Source organism: Suncus etruscus, chromosome 19 (genome assembly GCF_024139225.1).
Source record: "Suncus etruscus isolate mSunEtr1 chromosome 19, mSunEtr1.pri.cur, whole genome shotgun sequence".
NCBI classification, from domain to species: Eukaryota; Metazoa; Chordata; class Mammalia; order Eulipotyphla; family Soricidae; genus Suncus; species Suncus etruscus.
Window position 1 is genome coordinate 35,117,425 of NC_064866.1, and position 6,639 is coordinate 35,124,063.

General features: G+C 35.9%; 1 non-coding gene across 1 annotated transcript; it reads right to left on the minus strand.

The window, feature by feature from the left end:
• Window positions 1-5,528: 5,528 nt before the first annotated feature.
• Window positions 5,529-5,635, minus strand: LOC125997664 (U6 spliceosomal RNA). The gene has a single exon (XR_007491703.1). It is a non-coding gene; the product is annotated as a U6 spliceosomal RNA (small nuclear RNA).
• Between the last annotated feature and the right edge of the window lie 1,004 nt (window positions 5,636-6,639).

A 6,639-nucleotide genomic window follows, 5' to 3' on the forward strand; every position in this document is an offset into this window, starting at 1 on the left:
GAAGCTCACCACAAAGAGTGATGAGTTTAGTTAGGGAAATAACTACATTTTGAACTGTCTTAATAATGAGAATGTATGAGGAAAATGGAGAGCCTGTCTAGAGTACAGGCGGGGGTTGGGTGGGGCGAAGGGAGACTTGGGACATTGGTGATGGGAATCTTGCACTGGTGATGGGTGGTGTTCTTTACATGACTGAAACCTAAACACAATCATGTATGTAATTAAGGTGTTTAAATAAATTTAAAAAAAAGGAAATATTAATTCAGGACCTTTAACCATTTTTTTACTTATTTTGTTTTTAAAAATTTATTTGAAGTTGCTTGTCTATGCTTATTTAATTGGACTGATTTTCATTTTTGTTATTGTGTTGATTTTTATATATAAAGTTGGGTTATTAACTTAATCAGATTTTTTAAAATTTTTGGACCACACTCAGTGATGCTCAGGAGTTACTCCTGGCTATGCACTCAGAAATCACTCATGGCTTGGGGGACCATCGGGGACATTGGAGATTGAACCGGGGTTCGTCCTGGGTCAGCTGCATGAAAGACAAATGCCCTACAACTGTTCTACAATAAGAACCCATTAATCAGATTTTTTAAATGTACTATATTTAAAGAGAAATATCACATATTTAACATAGATGATTGTAATACATTGTTTTTAAATTAGTGGGAGCAAAATTATTTTAAAAGAAATAATAAAGATTAAAAACAATAAAGAGAGAGGGGCCGGAGTGATGGCACAGTGGTAGGGCATTTGCCTTGTATGAGGCTGACCCAGGATGGACCTTGATTGGATCCCCAGAGTCCCATATGGTCCCCTGAGCCAGGAGCAATTTCTGAGCACATAGATATCCAGGAGTAACCCCTGAGCATCACTGGGTGGGATCCAAAAACAAACAAAAAAAAAAGTAAAAAAGAAAGAGAAGAATAAGTAAGAAGTACAGTGACAAGCAAATTTGCGAAAATTGTATCTCCAATGAGGTTATTAAGTCACTGTCAGAGGTTTAATAAGGTCTTGTTGCTAGTTGACTTTTCTGTTACTTCATTTGTTTCTGAACATTAGAAAACTTCAGTGACACATGGCTGTGTTCCTATGGGAATGACAGTATCAAATAAAAAATGAAGTTGTCATGGCTAACTAGCAGAGGAATTTCAAGCACTCTTGCTGATACTGAGGCTTTTGTAGGGCATATTTTCAGCTGCCAGGTCCTCTGATAGTATGAGAAGGTTGAGGGAAGATGCCTACCCTCAGTCCAAAAATGTCCTGTTCATATCAGCTCAAATACCAGCACAACTGCAGATTTGGTCAGATTGGCATCTCTGCAAAGAGTCATAGATGGAGTGATGAAGCAGAGCCAAAGGCAAAGAGATGATTGTGGGTGATGGGTACAGTAGGCATATCTTCAGCAAGATAGGGACTTGGTCTACTCTCTCCTCCCAAGATTGTCAGCTTTAAGCTGTGTGGCCAGCTTAACTCAACTCTTTCATGACTCAATTTATATCTCTTTCAAGAACAAACTGAGTCTATCTGCTAGACAGGTGCAGACATAGTGACTTCCTGACCTAATCAGATTTACAGTATTTAAATTCAGTTCCTAGGTTTTCTCTTCAATTGGCTTCCTTTTGCTTTATAAAGGATGTTGACTTTTACATATTCTGTGAGTCTATTCTTGCTTTTAACTCCTTGCTATTGTGTCATTTCCAAAAATCATTGCCTAAAACAATTACAAATCTTTTTTCCTAAGTTTCTTTCTTTAAGTCTGATTTTTTTTATTTTAAGCTTTTTTTTTTATGTATTTTGAGCTTATATGCAGCAAGAAGTAAAGAGTTGATTTAATTTTACATGTAAAACTTCAGCTTGCCCCACATCATTAGTTGAAGAAACTCTGATGTCTTTGGCATCACTGAATTTACTTCCGGGTTATTTAGTTGTTTCTTTGGTCTATATGTCTAATTCTTTGTCAAATAAATGATCCTGTCAAATGTTTTTGTATACTTGAGAAGAAGGTGTTTCATGCTGCTATTAGATGCAATATTCTGTATAAAACTATTAGGCCCATATGATTTATAATTATTTGTTACAACTTTCAAGTCCTCATTACATCTAACATGTGCGTTAAGGTTTGGCAAGGAGAGTTACCGAGTTCCAAATAGGTTTTTGAGTTTGATTCTTCACAAGTAAATTTCCTAAAAATAAAGATATTAATATTCTATTCCTTTCTTAAAACTTATTGTTTCATAAGTAGACACCTTAGTATTTATTTGTATTAAGAAAAAAAGAGAAGAAAGGGACCAGAGCAATAGTGCCAGGGCCAATGCCTTGTATGTGTGTGGCCAACCTGGGTTCAATCTCTTGATTCCCATATGATCTCTCAATTACCTCCTGAGAGCAGAACCAGGAGTAACCACTAAACACTGCTGGGTGTGGCCATAAAACAAAAGAAACAAAAAAAGAGTAGGAAAAAAAATTCTAATTCAAAATGTAAGCAATATGAGCACACTACTTAATCTTTCTCAGCCTTGATTTACTCATCAGTAAGAGAGGATTATGAGATTTCAATTACATAATTAGAAAATAGGAAGACTTTTTTTGTGTGTTCTTTCTGACACACTATTATGGACTAGGGGTATAATATCTACCATATCACTGGATACTCAAAGCAACTAAATAAACAAAATATTTAACTTTCATTTTCTTGACTATCTGGCTAATAGAAAATAAAGGGAGAAAGAGAATTCATAGCTTCTTGTGGGTGAGTCTCACATTTGGGACTTTCTCTTACATAAAAATATTCCAGCAGGACTGCTTCAGAGAGTGCAATGAACTAATCAGAGTGACAACATTTTATAAACATGCCTATACATATTGGAAAGCACATATGGAATGAAAGAACATGGTTTTGATGAGGACTTAAAGTCATGTTAGATTCGGTATATCTTTTGTCCAAAGTGGAAAAAATAATATGCTTTTACCTTATGGTTTTATTTAAAGACTTGCCTTTGTGGAGGGGTTCCATTTTCTTTCCCTCTTCATTTCCAAAGAGAAAGTTTCTAGTGGCTTTCATCTGACGCTGAAACTCCATGTTTCCCCTTCTTATGTGAGATGAGACATTGGACAACTTAATGATCTCTCTGTCTATTCTCTCTTCTCTTTCTTCCTTCCTCTCCAGTATTTCTCCCTCTTCCATAGCCTTTGCTCACCCACTATATGTATGTGTAACATTCTCCTTACAACCTCAATTCACATATTAGAGTTATTCTAGGTAAGGTATCAGCCACTGTTTCAATATCAATAAATGTTAATCATCTGGTTCCCAAGATTAGGACACCAGAGGAATTCAGAGAAATGTAGTGAGTCACTTTAGTGAAACCTAGAAATGGGCTACTCTGCAGCACTCTGTCTTGTAATTCTGTCCTGTTTTCTAAAATTTGATGCTAATTATTTTACACATCAGGATCCAGAGAGGTGAGTCCCATCTCTCCTTAGTTCTGAAGTTTTACTTCATTTTTCCAGATTTTGAGACCTTTGCTACATGAGGCATAACAACTATTATTTTCTTAATTGCACTGACTTATCTATGACTATAATTATTTCAAGGGCCTCACACTATTACCTTAATAGATAGACCTGGGTTAGAAAACATTTTTAAGCCACATGAAAGAAAAGTGAGAATTTCCTGGGGTACGGTCTAATTTTGTTGCCTCTAAATGTGATGAAACAAAAGATTTAGGGTCCCTAATGACTTTTATTCCCTCTTAAAGTTGGTACTGCAGGACATCCCCTTATCCCCTATTTTTTCTCAATTCTGACATGATTTGGATTGAGTAAGAAGTCCCAAGTGACAGACTGGCAAAGCTCTCTGAGTTAACCAAACAGGCAAAATGGAATTTATCATTCTCTACACTAAGCATCAAACTTAGATTTGGGGGCGAGGCAGTTAACAAGTTTTGAACATTTCAGGGACCCATTGGAGAAAAATACAAAATTATAAATACCAAATGAGAGGCCCTGAAACGTATGCTTCATTAGCCTCACAGTGAACTCACCTCTGCCCACAGTCAAAACTGCACAATCCAGTGACTGCGTCCAATCATTCCTTTTATTATCTCCCCTAGGGCAGAAATGCTGGCCACAAAGCCACTTTCAATCAGAACTATCTTCTTTCATTTAACACTTAAGGGGGGATCTCCTTAACTAGTTTCTAATAGCAACATAAAACAGCAGGTAAGCACAATTTCTATCTAAAAAGTTTCTATAGAACCTTGAAAAATACTGTAAGTTTCTTTCCCTTGGAGCAATAGGCATACATTTTCTTTCAGAAATATGTTTTGTTCATAGTGTATAATATTGAATAGTATATATATTATATAATATAATAATATAATATAATATTAATAGTCTATAGTAATTGAATAGTATTTAATTTTGAATCAGTGATCTAAAGTTAACAGCTGCCAACTCAATATATACATGAAATATATAATATTATATACGATGTATTGCTCAAAGAAAGATGCCTATTTAGAATGGCTATGCAAATAAGACATTCTGGTAAACAAAAAACTATGGAGACACTGAAATAACCCAGGAGATGAAAGATTAGGGAGAAGAAAGCAATGAGCAGGAGGAACCCCTAGCATTCAGGTTGTGAATCCACTCTGATATTATTAAAGTGGATATCTATATCTTTTTTTTTTTTTTTTTGGTTTTTGGGCCACACCCGGCAGTGCTCAGGGGTTACTCCTGGCTATCTGCTCAGAAATAGCTCCTGGCAGGCAGGGGGACCATATAGGACACCGGGATTCGAACCAACCACCTTTGGTCCTGGATCGGCTGCTTGCAAGGCAAACGCCGCTGTGCTATCTCTCCGGGCCCTATATCTTTAAGTAGATCTACATTTATCTATCATTACACATCTCTATCTATAAAAACCCATAGAATGTGCAACACCAAGAATAAAATCTAATTCATATGTTGGATTTGGAGTGATAATGAGTCAATGTAGGTTTATTGAGAGTAATGAATGTACCAATTTGTTATAAGAATTAATAATGGTTGAGGACTTGCTTGCTTGTGTAGAAAGAAGGGCTGTATGGCAATGTTTTATGCTTTTTCTTTAATTTTTTCTGTGAATATAAAATTATTCTAAGCGATAAAGTCAATTTAAAACAAAATCCTATCCTATTATGGTAAGTGAAGACTTTATTTGAAAGGATCCTCCTAAGACAAAAGGTCCATACTAGGAACCCTTTAGGGTAATTTTCTTTCTTTCTTCTTTCTTTCTTTCTTTCTTTCTTTCTTTCTTTCTTTCTTTCTTTCTTTCTTTCTTTCTTTCTTTCTTTCTTTCTTTCTTTCTTTCTTTCTTTCTTTCTTTTTTTCTTTCTTTCTTTTTTCTTTCTTTCTTCTTTCTTTCTTTCTTTCTTTTCTTTCTTTCTTTCTTTCTTTCTTTCTTTCTTTCTTTCTTTCTTTCTTTCTTTCTTTCTTTCTTTCTTTCTTTCTTTCTTTATTTCTTTCTTTCTTTCTTAAATATTAAATGCTTCACGAATTTGCATGTCATCCTTGTGCAGGGGCCATGCTAATCTTCTCTGTATCGTTCGAATTTTAATATATGTGCTGCTGAAGTGAGCACTAGGGTAATTTTCTTAACTGTCAGTTTATGAAAGCTTATCAAATCTCAGGCTGTAATGGGAAAAGTGAATAAAAACCTATAAAGAATCTGTGGTTGGGGAACTTTTGCCTGTGCTCTGTGAGGCGGCCAAGAAAGACCGAACCCAGAACAATCCTGAAGGCATGATAGTAGATCTCCAAGGCATGCCAGCAGAGGTAGGCTGTCTCCATCCAAGAAGGGTGGAGCCTGAGAAGTGCAACCTCTCTGCTCCACTTCTCAGCCATGTACATATTCTATCCAATGAAATTCAGCACAACATGTAGAAAACACAACACTACAAGTGAGACAATGGGGAAACAACGTAGGCCAACACCATGCACAAAGAATGAAGATGGCAACTCAGAACACTCAAAAAGTGCCAATTACTTATTTAGCCTTTCAGACAAGGAGTTTAGGGAAGAAATATGGAGGGTGTGCATAAAACTCAAAGAAAGCATAGATCAAGTTTAACGGACCGCAAATAAGAATCAAGAGGATATGAAGATAGAAATCAGAAAACCTCAAACTAGAATAATAGGTCTGAAAAACTCAGTAGATAAAATGAAAACCTCAGTGGAAAGCCATTAAAACAGCATGGTATTGGAATAAAGACAGACCCTCAGATCAAAGGAATAGACTTGAGAATTCAGAGAATGTTTCCAAGACATACAATCAATTAATCATTGATAAAGGGGTAAGAAATGCAAAATGGAACAAGGAAAGCCTCTTTAACAAGTGGTGTAGGGGCAACTGGTCAGCCACATGCAAGAAAGCAAACTTAGACCTTCAACTAACATCATGCATAAAGGTCAAATCTAAATTGATTAAAGACCTTGATCTTAGACCTGGAACCATAAGGTATATAGAAGAACATGTAGGTAAAACACTCCATGGCATTGAGACTCAAAGCATCTTCAAGGAGGAAACAATACTCTCCAAACAATTAGAAGCAGAGATAAAAAGGGACTATATTAAGATGAGAAGCT